Raw genomic sequence first — 16,914 nt, 5'->3', positions numbered from 1 at the left:
ACCGTAAAATTGGTCATTTTCAGTTTATCAGCTGTAGTCTAGAGATAACACTGACAGCTTAACCAACAAACACAATGTTCAAAACTCACAATAGAACAATGCTACAAATATAGCATGCTTCTGTACACAGGATTGCAAGTTCCTCTGTATTTGAGAAAGAACAACAATAAGAATAACAAAAAGAATAACAATAAGAATAACAATAAGAATAACAATAAGAATAACAATAAGAATAACAATAAGAATAACAATAAGAATAACAATAAGAATAACAATAAGAATAACAATAAGAATAACAATAAGAATAACAATAAGAATAACAATAAGAATAACAATAAGAATAACAATAAAAATAACAATAAGAATAACAATAAGAATAACAATAAGAATAACAATAAGAATAACAATAAGAATAACAATAAGAATAACAATATGAATAACAATAAGAATAACCATAAGAATAACAATAAGAATAACAATAAGAATAACAATAAGAATAACAATAAGAATAACAATAAGAATAACAATCAGAATAACAATATGAATAACAATAAGAATAACAATAAGAATAACAATAAGAATAACAATAAGAATAACAATAAGAATAACAATAAGAATAAAAATAAGAATAACAATAAGAATAACAATAAGAATAACAATAAGAATAACAATAAGAATAACAATAAGAATAACAATAAGAATAACAATAAGAATAACAATAAGAATAACAATATGAATAACAATAAGAATAACCATAAGAATAACAATAAGAATAACAATAAGAATAACAATAAGAATAACAATAAGAATAACAATAAGAATAACAATAAGAATAACAATAAGAATAACAATATGAATAACAATAAGAATAACAATAAGAATAACAATAAGAATAACAATAAGAATAACAATAAGAATAACAATAAGAATAACAATAAGAATAACAATATGAATAACAATAAGAATAACCATAAGAATAACAATAAGAATAACAATAAGAATAACAATAAGAATAACAATAAGAATAACAATAAGAATAACCATAAGAATAACAATAACAATAACAATAGGAATAACAATAAGAATAACAATAAGAATAACCATAAGAATAACAATAAGAATAACAATAAGAATAACAATCAGAATAACAATAAGAATAACAATAAGAATAACAATCAGAATAACAATAAGAATAACAATAAGAGTAAGTAAAGAAATAACCTAAAGTTTCCTGCAAGCAAAGTTATGTTCAACAAGTAAGTGGACAAAGCTAGACCAAGCAGAACTCTAAATGATTCAAAAGATTGCTTAAGAGTATGTAAGCAATAGTGCACATACTATACCTTATCAACCTATTACTTAGAAACTCTTGAGAAATTTCTTGAAGCGCAGTAGCTCCTATAGCATCAGCCAATCACAGCCTATGTAACATATGAAAGGTCTGATTAAGCTTGCTGACAACAGCTTGTTGCTTATTTGAAGTCAGATTGGTCAACGACTGATATACTGAGACTAGATAATAGTAGTTGATAGTTATATATAGTATCTAACATATATAATTACATATAATATCTAATGTATTTAATTATGAATATTTGAGCAATCCTCATACTCAATTCATCAAAGACCGAGTGTGATGTCTGTTTAGCTTACTGCAAGCAGAGGCTGTGCATGTTTTTTAAGTGTCAGTGTTACACAAACAATGGCTTGATCTGTGATCTTGGATGTACATGTCTGAGTTCAGAGACAAGGAAACCCAGACGGCTGGAGACATGCCCAGTTGCAGAGAGCAATTTAAGGTTGGATGGTATTCTGGTTACAACTAGTAGCCTTTTTTGAGAAATTGAACCCTAGCCTGTTGGCAGGTCAGGCATTCCATACCTCTGGACCACAGGCGCTATCTGATTATAAGATAACTATATATAGCTGAATAGCTGATAGAGAAACAGTTTATCAAATTATACAGGCGATTATACAATTATCATTAAGTTATTAAATTATGCTACTAATTTATGTTGGCAGCACATTGAAGACCAACTGCCAACGGAAGCCCTTTCTAATTTACCTACCTGCTATTTTGACATATACATCGTGACCTCAGGAGGGTGATTGAGTTGTGTTGGCGTCCGTCACGAGTGACAATGCTTGGCATCAATATCTGTTCATATCAATATGACACCTTAGTCACTTTTGTCACAAACCCTCCAAGTTGGTCTCCGTATCAAGATGGTAACCAGCATATAGTCTGGACCTTCAGTAGCCATAATCTCTAAAGAGAGTGGTCTAGGAGACGGGATTGATGTCAAAGTCTTTGAGGTAACGTTTCACAACATCTCTGAAGCGGACTACTGATCTTCCTGCTTGTCGCGTGCCTTCTGCTAGCTCTCTACGAAGTGAACAACAAATATTTGGTCCACAGGTAATTGTAACACATGTCCACATCCACTACATGTCCACTACATGTCCACTACACATCCACTACTCGTCCACACACGGCAATAATAGAGAATGTTAGCTGATAATATGATTAAACATCACAAAATGGATGCTATAAGTAGAGATTCTAAACTCATATTTTGACCTCTCAAAAATAACTCAAGGCATTCATTTGGGCCTTCATAAAAATAACAGTTTCAGCCATGCTGGTTTCTAGTACACTGTATGTACTTTGGTAAATGTCTCTGTCTCCATGATTTCATATAGTTTGGTTACATGGCAGGGGTCCTACAACCTCCGCAGTGTTTGCAATGCCGCTGCCCTTAGGCTACTGTATCTTGAATCTTACTGCAGCGTTGCTTTGTCGTAGAACAAAGGGGTGGTCAGTGCACCCTATTAGTTAGGTAGGACACCTTGGTGAGACATAAAGTACCTTGAGATGGGAGCTTCATGATATGGTGATTTTATTGTTTGGTAGTCATTTTTAGTCATCTAGACGACTTAAAAATCGCCACCATTTAAAGATATATCTCTAATCGTATAAACGATATAATTGTGTACTGGTAATTTATTTCACACCTGACGATTTCCAGAGTCAGCGATATTGGAACTGAAACGCCCAGACCTAGTCTAATAATAAGCCCATCTCCTGGTCTTCCGTGCACAGGCATTCATGAAATAAATATTTTTCGTTATCACAAAAATGAAAGTTTAAAAAAAATTTAAGATATAGAAATAAATATGAACAAGTTTACAAGCTTTGTTACATAATAATTTTGTGATATATCGTGAATCGTCTATTTGCAATATCAATTCATCTGGTGATTTTTGAAAATCATGAAGCTTGAGATACATAGAAGCAGAGTGTAAGTTTCCTACATGCATTCACTTTAAACCTGTAATACATACTGTTATTCATTATTACTCACTAGTGTTAATATTGGAATATAAAACTTCAAAAACATTGATGAAATTTGGACTCTGCATAGGGAGTCAAATAGAGTTACATAGTAAACTATTACACTCAACTGTAAAAATAAAATATACAGTTTGGCTATTGGAGTCATTGGCTTTTTAGTACACATACTTGAGCACCAGAACTTCTCAACAGAGCAGAAGGAGAGCAAGTTACTCCAACTGCAAAGAGTAATTAGACTAGAGACTTCAAACATTGTAATATGTTGTTTTATTAATTTATATAATTTATTCGTTTATTTCTTAAGGGCAACAAGCCTTAGGTTTCAAGCAAGCTTATTGTTTGTTATTTATTAATCTATGCCTCAATCTATCTATACAAATCTCAGTGTTTATCTGTATTCTGTATGCCCACGTGTCCAGTTATAGCAGAAAAAAAATCTCTTGCACATTGGATTTGAACTCAGAACCTTCAGTTTTATACACAGGTATTTATCCAACTGGCTATATTATGGCATAAATTGTGCATATACTCATTACACCTGCTAATCTTTTATGGCTTCACGCTTAGTACTTCAGCTAGTCCTTACTATAATAAGAGCCATGTCTGTCTGTCCAAGGCCATGGTTGGATGATCGGCTAAAAATGCATCGCATAGAAATGAAACTAAGATATTCAGTTTAGCACTCTACTAACTGAATTCCTCCACCACCCTGCAATATCATGATTAACTGAGCGCATAGTTATTACACATGATGATCTCTCACAGCCCACAGTACTGCCAGCGTGCTACTGTAGTTACTGGCATAAACGCGCAGTCTGAAGCCACAATTAATGTAGGAGAAAAGAATACCAAATACAAGAGTCAAACCCTCAATCATCAGTTTGGTAGACCAACATGTTATCCACTGCACCAACCAGTCACCTTATAAGTAAAAGAATTATTGTGCACATACTCATCTTCTGTTCTTAATCAGCACACCTGAAGACCTCGCACAACGCATTGGATACTAGTAGGACTGCCATGATGGTAGTACTCAATAGGATGAACTGAGGAAGGAGTTGAGAGTATTTTTTTAAATCACAGAATTGGTTGGTTAACATTAAAATATGACATTGAGCACGTTAGTGGGTCATGAATCAGTTTGTAATATGAGTTGGCTTCACGTCTAATTCTATCGAAATAGAATATGTACTTTCAAGGTGTTATATAAGGAAAAGTAACATTTGTTTGAAGGTTTGTCGGAGCAAAAGCTGGAAATATATACAATATTGTATTTTGCAGTACAGTAATTATTATGTGATATAGTTTCATATTTTAGTTGTGACTATCAAAATCAACTTGCTAGAGTATTTTTTTTTCAAAGATGAACATGACAGTAGAAAATGGCACTATTGTAATCCCATTTGACTCATGGAAATAAAGACTTGCCTGTACAAAATTCGAAAATTCTTGGTCACCAACAGCCAGGCAGAGTCACATGGAGCTTGAAAAAGGTGAGTAGTTGACTGCATTGCAAAACTTTAACAATTTAGTTTCCTACGTACATGTTCAACTCATATTCCTTGACCAGTATGTTTAACTGCCAACCCTTTGTCTCGATTTTCAATAAACAGCAAGTCCTTCGGGGTATCGAGAAAAATTATCTGCCAATTGATTCACGATTCAGTGCTCAAGACTTTCTCTGTTGGTATGGCCAGACTTTGTACAACTCAACATTCACCACCCTTTTCAAGTTTGGTTCTCTAATTGCAGGTTTCACCCTTTCACATAATATCTTGAACTAAATATAATTGAAATACACTGACAACTACATTTGCAGATGGAGAAGAGAGTAAAGAATGGATATGGTGCCGGCAATCCAACATGGCCAGAGAACAACGGTCACACTCTTATAACAGAACCATCAGATTAGTTTAATTCTATTGCCAGCCCTGCTGGTGTAATTTCCTGTTGAGATCATTTTGAACCACAGACTACCCAGAACCTGGCAACTATGAATCATCAGATAAGTGGCGTTCATAACTACTAATCTCTAGTTCACACAATGAAATCATGTAATGAAATTGGTAAGAGCCAAAACCGTAAACCTTCTCAAGGTTTGGTGGCAAAGTGATACAATCACCTAGTTAAGGGGTCGGCAACCTTTTCCACTAAAAGAGCCATTTGGACCCGTTTTCCGCAAAAAAGAACGCAGTGGGAGCCACAAACTCCCTTTGTTACTTTTAATTAAAAAATACTACATGTAACTTTTTTGGTTAACTTTTAATGCTTTTTTACCATATTTACACCATAAAACGCAAAGGTGTGGCATGTATAATGATTTAACTGCTGAGAAAACAAAATTACACTTTTGCAAAGAACAATAAAATACCTTTGGCGGTTTTATTGGCGCATAAATTGTTATAAGGTGTACTACTTGCATTAGTGTTGTTGTTTGTCAGTAGTGTTGTTGACATAATATCAGAAAGTATCTCGTAGCTATCTGGCCCTCCGTGCGAATCCGGCAGTACGTTTTTTTGTACTTTTATGTTAAAGTTAAAGTCGCGTGACGATCATGTGATAAAGTACTAATAGTAATAGAACAAATAATGACGCATAACAAACGAAAACGATTGAGTTATCACCATAACTACATTTTTTAAAATGATATTACAAAATCTAGTGATTAAACTTCTATATTTTTATGAATTACTTGGCATATGGTAAAAAAGGAAAAAAAATCCAAATTCAGAGGGAGCCACGGTGAGGGGATGAAAGAGCCGCATGCGGCTCCGGAGCCGCAGGTTGCTGACCCCTGACCTAGTTGAATGGTTTTGTTGCTACCCTATTGGAGAAAGCTAAGTAGATCCATGCTGTTGGCCGATTATCTGCAGGAGAATAAGCTTATCTTCATAGTTTATAGTCTATACAAGCATATTAAAGTAATTATGATTAATAATTTACTGGCAACAAAAATGTTCCTATTACAAAATATGCAAAGACAATATTAGTAGAAATTATCAGAATAAATATCAGATATTATGTTTAGATAATGTTATGTTTAGAAGTTTCAGATATTTATGTTTATCATTGGTTGAATTGGTGACTTTGATGAAGTGGTCAGAGACAATTTTGTTGAGTTTTGTCTCACCCTTGTTTGTCCATGTGAACCAGGCATTACACTAGGCTAAGACTCCTATCAATAAACAGATGAAATGTGCTCACCCTTGTTTGTCCATGTGAACCAGGCATTACACTAGGCTAAGACTCCTATCAATAAACAGATGAAATGTGCTCACCCTTGTTTGTCCATGTGAACCAGGCATTACACTAGGCTAAGACTCCTATCAATAAACAGATGAAATGTGCTCACCCTTGTTTGTCCATGTGAACCAGGCATTACACTAGGCTAAGACTCCTATCAATAAACAGATGAAATGTGCTCACCCTTGTTTGTCCATGTGAACCAGGCATTACACTAGGCTAAGACTCCTATCAATAAACAGATGAAATGTGCTCACCCTTGTTTGTCCATGTGAACCAGGCATTACACTAGGCTAAGACTCCTATCAATAAACAGATGAAATGTGCTCACCCTTGTTTGTCCATGTGAACCAGGCATTACACTAGGCTAAGACTCCTATCAATAAACAGATGAAATGTGCTCACCCTTGTTTGTCCATGTGAACCAGGCATTACACTAGGCTAAGACTCCTATCAATAAACAGATGAAATGTGCTCACCCTTGTTTGTCCATGTGAACCAGGCATTACACTAGGCTAAGACTCCTATCAATAAACAGATGAAATGTGCTCACCCTTGTTTGTCCATGTGAACCAGGCAATACACTAGGCTAAGACTCCTATCAATAAACAGATGAAATGTGCTCACCCTTGTTTGTCCATGTAAACCAGGCATTACACTAGGCTAAGACTCCTATCAATAAACAGATGAAATGTGCTCACCCTTGTTTGTCCATGTGAACCAGGCATTACACTAGGCTAAGACTCCTATCAATAAACAGATGAAATGTGCTCACCCTTGTTTGTCCATGTGAACCAGGCATTACACTAGGCTAAGACTCCTATCAATAAACAGATGAAATGTGCTCACCCTTGTTTGTCCATGTGAACCAGGCATTACACTAGGCTAAGACTCCTATCAATAAACAGATGAAATGTGCTCACCCTTGTTTGTCCATGTGAACCAGGCATTACACTAGGCTAAGACTCCTATCAATAAACAGATGAAATGTGCTCACCCTTGTTTGTCCATGTGAACCAGGCATTACACTAGGCTAAGACTCCTATCAATAAACAGATGAAATGTGCTCACCCTTGTTTGTCCATGTAAACCAGGCATTACACTAGGCTAAGACTCCTATCAATAAACAGATGAAATGTGCTCACCCTTGTTTGTCCATGTGAACCAGGCATTACACTAGGCTAAGACTCCTATCAATAAACAGATGAAATGTGCTCACCCTTGTTTGTCCATGTAAACCAGGCATTACACTAGGCTAAGACTCCTATCAATAAACAGATGAAATGTGCTCACCCTTGTTTGTCCATGTGAACCAGGCATTACACTAGGCTAAGACTCCTATCAATAAACAGATGAAATGTGCTCACCCTTGTTTGTCCATGTAAACCAGGCATTACACTAGGCTAAGACTCCTATCAATAAACAGATGAAATGTGCTCACCCTTGTTTGTCCATGTGAACCAGGCATTACACTAGGCTAAGACTCCTATCAATAAACAGATGAAATGTGCTCACCCTTGTTTGTCCATGTGAACCAGGCATTACACTAGGCTAAGACTCCTATCAATAAACAGATGAAATGTGCTCACCCTTGTTTGTCCATGTAAACCAGGCATTACACTAGGCTAAGACTCCTATCAATAAACAGATGAAATGTGCTCACCCTTGTTTGTCCATGTGAACCAGGCATTACACTAGGCTAAGACTCCTATCAATAAACAGATGAAATGTGCTCACCCTTGTTTGTCCATGTGAACCAGGCATTACACTAGGCTAAGACTCCTATCAATAAACAGATGAAATGTGCTCACCCTTGTTTGTCCATGTGAACCAGGCATTACACTAGGCTAAGACTCCTATCAATAAACAGATGAAATGTGAAAGATTTTCAAGTTATGTATTTGTGCATTCTAAAGCGTTGGCACAAAAAATACAAGTAGGATATATTGCCCATTCTAGGAATGTCTTAGAGATTGACAAGTCAATAAAAAGAATGATCTGAAGGAGGAAACGATTCCCAAGTTTTGCTAGTGTCTTTAAACCAGTGTTTTGATTGTAATTGAGTTTAACTCACAAACCAATTCAACATTGTCATTAATTGTCATAAAAAGGTCAATATATAAGCGCAGAATGGACAGACTACAAATTCTGGTTGTTTGTTCAATCGTGATGCATCTCCAGTGAATGAGTCTCGTGTGTGTGAAGGGAAGAACTAAACATATCTGTTAATCCAGGTCTTGATCAGGGCTGATTTCTTTCCAACTGATGAAGGACCATCTTTTCCTCCACAAACTTTGGTAGTAGTATCGTGCAGTATGGGCAACTTCTAAACGGTAGATATAACCATTTGATGGCTATTTACCGTGTAAGGATAGTAGGTCAATATATATGAACAGTGAGCAATCACACTATACCACACATTCTCAAGTGTATCAGGAGTTAGCGGATCAATCTACATTGTAGGTTTAGCAGAAGGTGCAATCTAGAGTCCCTTTCTGTAAACAACAATGGCATTTCAGAAATTGAATCGCTACTTTTTGTTCCTAGGTCGGGACTGTAGGCCAGGATTGCATCAAACGTCCACCTTTAATCTTCATATACATACTGCTCAGTTTAAACCAGACTTAAGTGTGCACTCACACAGCCTTCTGGACAAGTCTTTTATCCTTTGTTGGACCACAGACTTTGATTACTCATTGGTAAAACTCTAAAACGAACTGCGCAAGTTGCATCTCTGACACCATCAGAGTATCAAGATTCCAATAAAACAGACAAATCAATAGAACTGTTTCATGGGGCTGTTTCTAGGTGTCCCACTATAAAATGTTATTATATTTCTTATCCAGACATATGTTTCAGCCCCTAGTGAATGCACAAGTTACCAGCTTGAACTCATTCATCAAATCTGAATTCACAGAGATTCATTGTTACCTATTCCCAACAAGTCTAATCTAACTACTTTATCTAACAAAATCAAGCCTAAAAACTTTTTTATTCTGCAAAGCCAAACCCGGCTAATATGTAAATTTGCTCCTGTAAGACCCAACTTAACCAACTTCACTAGGTGTTCTACTAAATCAGCAAAACTGAGCTGGCTACTTTGAGTATGAGATAGATGAGTACACATAGTATACCTAGGTACATGTGATTTATAGCGGCAATATCCTAGATGAAAAGAAGAGTTCTGAAAACAACATTGAAGTTAGCAAGAGTTGTTAATCGCTTCCTCAAATCTTTGGTCAAGTGCTGCGAGTCAAAAGTGTGAGAAACGGCCCTCCACTGGGTAGATATGTATTTCATAACAGCGAAGTGTCTGTCGGTAGTCAACTCGGCTACTTGTAGATCTTTCTCTTCTAGATTACGTCGAGACCTTTTCAGCTCCTCGAGTTTCATAGCAGGTGAAGATGACGTTTCTGTACATTTTAGGAGCTCGCCTGCCACAATCTTGTTGGAAGAGTTATCCATCATAGTGTAGAAACAGTATGTAGCTACAAGGAGACCCCAATATTGAAACATGCGGTCCACAGATCAAGTTTGCAAAGCATAAAAAGTTACACAACAAATATGGTACCTGAATGTCCAATGCTGTGGAAACAAGCATCGCCACTCACTCTGATCGATTCTGCCCTGTGCTCTCGATGAACCTCTTCCAGCATATTAGCTGTCACACTTCTAACGGTCTGTTGTAAATCACATCACAAAACATGTAAACCTCACATCATGAAATACAATAAAGTTGATACAATTTGAAACTAGAGTTAAGATAAAACTTACCCCAGGTAGATATGCACATTGACGCCTGGGGTATATATTTAATGTCGGCGCTGCGATGTTTATTGCTGAGAAACAGTCAAAAACCTTTTTTGGCAGTGATGGTTGTGATGCTGTGAAGTATATGGCAGCACAAATGAGAAGGTTGATCCCTGGAAACCTTGAAACCTTGTCTCAGTTTGACCAAGTTCTTGTGTGGTCACAGGTCAAGCAATGGGTGAGGTAATGAATGTCTGCCCCACGTCTATCCTCCAATTTCACATCACTGTGACCCGCACACATAGTGCATACTGTTCCACAATATATCTTGGCTGTTTTTGCCAAGGTCGCTCACTGTGAAATCTCACTCACCAACAAAATAAACATTTTAAGTAAAAATGATGCAGTATTTTTAGCAAACCTCTACAGTTTGGTTTGAGGCTATTAGGTGAAACACTTGAATGTAAAATAGCGTTGTTCGGCAGGCATGAGAAAGCAGCAAAGCGTATAACAAGGCAAGCTCATGTTTAGCTTTTTCAGGAAGCACACCCTTACTTACTGCAACCGGGCTAAAATAAATATTGGTGTAAAGGCAGTGAGTACATATAATCGATGAAACAATACACATTATCAAACATAAACTAGCAGTTACTATATTTCTTACCCTTCAATCCTTACCTCTGAAACCTGGTCTTCCATCTTACTGTTATCTGAATCTGGCACCCATTCTTCTTCATCCAAGGCTTTACCCTAAGAGAAGCATAGAAAATGAAAAGAAGTGCTATGGTATTTTAGGAAATTCATCTAAGTCTTTACCATAAGAGAAGCATAAGAATATGAAAAAGTGCTATGGCTTTTTATCAAAGTATTCAAAACTTACCAGATCTTAGCAAATAGCAAAATATTCTTAGCAAGTAAAAAAAGATCAAATTATTTAAGTGCGTAACCTATTGTAAATTTGAAGAAAATGTTTAGTATCCATAATATGGTCGAGATTAGTTTTATAGCATATAATTTTTGTATAAATACGGAGTGTCTATCCTATCTTAAAGCAAAAAATTTTAAAGATACGTAATATTGAACGAAGTTGTATAGCTACAATTAATATTTTATAATTAAAATATTTCCGTCAGTTGAAATGACAGATTGACTAGTAAACCAGTTGAATGAACTAACACAGCGTGCTGCAATTAGAAACTAAGTAGTAATGTTGTTTTAATTTATAGAGGAAAAGATCAAAACAAATGAAAATTCTAATTTACTTACTAAATAATGGTTTGCCTTTTCACTTTAGTCTCTGTCAAACACAGCTAAAGTTGGAAATTGTGAGAAAAAGTAATTTGTATTTTCGCAATATATCCTTTGACTGCTAGTAATATTCTCGTACTAGTAGCAATTGAGATTTGCGCTGATACAAAGACCTTATTCAACTTAGTTTGCTCGACCTAATTACTGTAGACCTGTAGGATTGGTAGTTGGTACTCAGATATTTACACAGCATTTAGAGGAAGCTAATAGAACAAGTTTTTAATTTCCTTGAGGCGTTTGAGACATTTAAAATAATGTATCTGCAGCTAGATTTAAAATTTTATTCTAGCTAACACGAGCAAATACAAAATAAAATATATGCCAATAGAGCCACGCAGGACTAGACTTATCACAATAGCCGATGTGAATACGATAGATACAGACAGGTTGTATCACCCGTTACACTATTTTGAGCAAATCTAGGCATGTCATTTTTCTTGAGCATTTTTACCGCGATTAACTTTTGTCGATTTTAATCTTCAAATATCTTGACAATGAAATCGCCTAACACAACAAACAACATCTCAACTGATATACAAAAATATACTTTCTTTTAAAATCAAATAAAATTTGTCGCAATAATATATTAATAATTAGTAACAAAATAGTATGTTAACATTAGTAAGTATATAGTTACCTACAATAACTGTATTGTATTCAGAGTATTTTAATGGCTATGATCTGCAATAAAATGCAACATTATAATGTGTGTACCAAATGCAGTACGTGCAGTAAGTAACTCTTCCTTTTCACTTCAACATAAATCTTTTCCAACCTAATTGGATAAGGAAGGCCGAGCGATGCAGTTCTCGATAGCGGCCTCTCGCACACTTGACCATTTAATGGCCATCGTGAAGAAAAATTTTCTAACTTTCAAGACGTACAAAACAATTATTGTTTCTATACCCCTACATACGATTTTTTCACCATGTGATGCCAACCCTATAATGGATCAACGTCATATCCTGAAGGTGCACTGTATATTGTTACTTGAATATTAAATAATTATTACATAAAATTTTTCCTTTGACACTATTAAACCATGTTAAATAACGCGCAGGTACCTACCTGGTTACAACACTGTAGAATAAGAGAGTCCATGAAGTCCTGTATAGCTCATGCATGTAACCAATATTACCGAGAAGCCAATAAAGCCTTTATTCTTATACTGCCCTAATCTGATAGCTTTAACCATTTCCTGAAAATAAAAATCACGTGACTTTTACACTGATAGTGATTCGTAACCCATGCGCCATGTTGGAGAGTTAATCGTGTACTAGTTATTTATGTAAACAAACGGTGATAAATGACAGAAACGTACATGTTGAATAGTTATTTTCCACTTGGAAACTCTGGAATGAAAACTCTTCCTACAGCGTTTAGAGTGCCCTGATAGAAGAAAACCTATTTATAACATATGGAGTAGGATATAATAAGGGATAAGTGGATGTAAAATAGATTTTAGTGGTCCATATTGTTCATACAAACTGTTGTATTACAGATGCATAAACCCAGCAAATGATGTATTCAGGCAAATAACAACTGTTCCATTATATTAGAGATTATATTATATATGAATAAACCATAATGGAGAAACTTACTGAATTATTTCAACACACATGCTGTCAAAACAGAAACTGTTTTCAAGATTTAAGTGATAATAGCCCATAAATGTATGATATGTAGGATACAGTATCTATAAACGATGGAATAAACTACTGCAACAACTAAACAGAAATTAAAACAGTTGTAATAGTGGATAATCAAAATAATGCAAACAATGAAATGCAGGAAGTAGTGTAATCAGATGATTAAACTTATACATACAGTTATAGAAACTGTGTAAAAAAAGTTTTGTATATCACTGGATACTGAGCAAAGGTGCATCAGAGTTTCTTAGAACCAAATCAGATTAGAAACAGCAGCACAACAGCAGCTACAAATGAATATTATACAGTGATTACATTGTTACTGGCCTTTAAATAGTACTGCTTTAGTATTCACATGCCGCAAAAGATGCACTTTGCAGTGTGAATGTACGATTTTTAGCATAATGGTTCTGTCGGAGATCATAAAACAACTAAATGAGGTTTCTCATCAATGAAGCAGTGACTGGATATGCCATCTGCTGTGTCCATAAGGTGTTTCTGAAGGGGTAGCACATCACTAGATCCTACACTACTGATAACATACACCGCAAAATGGAGTGGATCTGGCTTTGCATAATACGAAAGTATTGCTCTGCAGCCAGCAGGATCCTAATGACACCTTCTGATGGACGCACCAATCCTCCATTGTTTTTTAGATTGAGTAGAGTATAGAGATGTCGGTACTGGATACTTGATTTATTGGTAACCAACGACTGACGGCAAATGTCACGTGACAGCACTTTAGTTAGCTTTCGCACAATGTAGCCAGCTATATAGACTATACTGTTACCTATAACATAAACTTTGACATCTGAAATCATTGTGGGCACCACAAACTCATCAACCTCTGGAGTAGCCTGTATGATGAGAATCTCGTCTTGAGCAGTAACATTACCTGTCTTACCAGCATCTTATTCTGCACCACATTTGCTGGTAAGTTTGCGAAAGGTAGCCTTAAACTGAGTAACAGTAAAATTATCATTCCATGAAATTTAGTCACGATTAATTTAACATGGATCCGGCCGGTTTTCCGTACTGGCGAATGACCTTGGCCATTCCAGGGGCTTCAAGTTCAATGGCTTTAACACCATTGCTGCTGAGTGGAAGAGTAAGAGTGAACGCAACTCAGTCCAAGACTACTTGCGTTGAGCTCCTAGAAATGGCGGCAAGAAACGTCGTATTTTATTGAGTCCACCATGGCACGGAAACTGTTTTTTCCAATAAACTATGCTACTCTCAGGCTAGTCATAATTTGAGGGATATTGAGCAAAAGTTCAATACCTGTGGAGTCTATTCATACCTGCCAACTCTCAGGCATTGGGCGTAAGACTCACACAATCACCCCAAAGAAAAAATGGAAATGCTTGAGATTTTTGCCCCAATTTCCACAATTTTATATATAGTATCATTGATACACTAATTGCCCCAAAACCAAATCTCAGGCAGTGCCCACTCTTGGGTTGGCAGGACTGAGTCTATTGAAAGTACAATAGTTAATATAGCAGCTAAATCTTATGCCTAATGCCTTAATTGAAAATCCAAATATACATTGTGATTAACATTGGCCATCGTTGACTGCTAGATTAACCGAATGGTTGTTAGATGTTTGCATGTTGGCATGACCAACATTATTCTAGGGATTTCTGAGTTCTGATTAACTCAAATTAACACTTTTGCTTATCTTATGTACCATTTTCATTATATTTAAGTTCAAATTTCTAGTTTGTTATTCCAGAATTAAACAGAATACTTCAATAGATAGAGGAAAAGTTACCGGTGACTGAGTATCAGGCGATACATTTTGAAAATAATATTATAAAACAAATATTATTTATATATATTTATGTATTACATAATTATAGAAATATATTTATTGATTTATTACCAATTTTAAATTACACCATTTTATATCGTTATCATAGTTTATCTATATTTTTATATAATATTACATACAATTAACAGTAATAATTATACTACATACAATACATAAGTGATAAATATATAACTATTATAATGTTTTATCATGTCTTATTTTATTAGTTAGCGTTAGTCACTGTGTAATAATTATAATAATTTATTCAATTACGTTTTAGTTTACTATATTTATATTAAATTATATTTTATTGTAAAATGAGTATTATATTATATTATTAAACTAATAAATATTAAACTTAAATATATGTAGGACTATGATATTAAAATTAAATATGGTATAATAACAATAAATCATATAAAAATAATACATTTTTATGGTTTATAAAAGCATGCAACATGTAAAATATTGATTTTAAAATTTCTAATTGAAATACTATTGGTAGCAATATTGATAATTTAATTTATTGATATAACACTATAAATCATATTGATTGGTAAATGAAATGCAGTCACAATATTGTTGGTTATTTTATGTCTAATATTGCAGTGCCTAGTAGCTGCTCTGCTCCAGGTTGCTCAAATAGAACTAGTAATAGTAACCATAGCAGAGGAGCTCAATGGCCATGCGAGATGTCGTCAAAAGACTCTAAATTAACGGAAACAGAGGTGATCTAAATGTCTATTCATATAGTTTACATGCATGTACATACTACGTCTATATGTTGCACTAGTGTTTCTATAGTGTCACAATAAAATTAGTTAAAAGCAATATTTACATTGTAAAATGTCTGCATGACACTTATTTGGTTTTCAAATGTTTGTATTACATATTATACGTTTTAAGTTTATGTTCTACTTTTACCTCTTTTCTTTAAATATTCATAATTCTTTCATACTGCATTTAATGAATTATTTCTACTTGAAAGTTTACATAGAATTTTTAAATGCTAAACTTGTTATAGCGAATATATTTGAACATTTATACTAAATGTTACAGAGAGATAGCCTATGAAATCAACTATATTTTGGAATTTTATCTCTGACTTCAATTATATTTAATAATCATCAAAAAAGCATTTTACTTCTAGTCAATCACAAAATATCTTATATTCCTCGATTAAACTTCTATTCACTACTATACATTCAGGTTTGTTATTTTGAGATTAAACTCCTGGCTACACATTTGGAATATAAAACTTTCTTTTATATACATATTTACTGTACACATTAGTTGCATACATGATAAAATGATATCATATACCGTGTACATGTACATTATACCATATAATGTAATATGAGGGGAATTGTGCACTCATATATACTTTCTGGTGAGCAAATTTTTAGGGAAAGGTATATGAGTGAATAGAGCACATTTTGGCCTTTTCATTGGTTACTCCTGTTAGAGCCTTTGCTTCTAAGGAGTGTGATATTTCAGAGGTTAAAAGTACAACAGTTTTTATTAGCTTTAATGGTATAACTGAATATCCGCCGCCAGTGCTTACCAAAAGTCGACCGTAGCATTTGTTGCTCTTCCACTCAGCATTGCACAGTGTCGTATAGGGAGAGCTGCGCCAACTGGAGTTACGTCATTTTTGAGAGTTCCAAACAAACTCGCTTGGCTATATAAAGTTCTGTTGCAAATTAAGGTATCGAATCAGAAATACAACTTATACACAGTCAAAATCACCATTTTTTAGCCTTTTTACATACCACAAGATCGTCAGAATTTTCTGA

Source organism: Watersipora subatra, chromosome 11 (genome assembly GCF_963576615.1).
Source record: "Watersipora subatra chromosome 11, tzWatSuba1.1, whole genome shotgun sequence".
Taxonomy (NCBI): domain Eukaryota; kingdom Metazoa; phylum Bryozoa; class Gymnolaemata; order Cheilostomatida; family Watersiporidae; genus Watersipora; species Watersipora subatra.
This window is presented reverse-complemented; position numbering follows the sequence as displayed.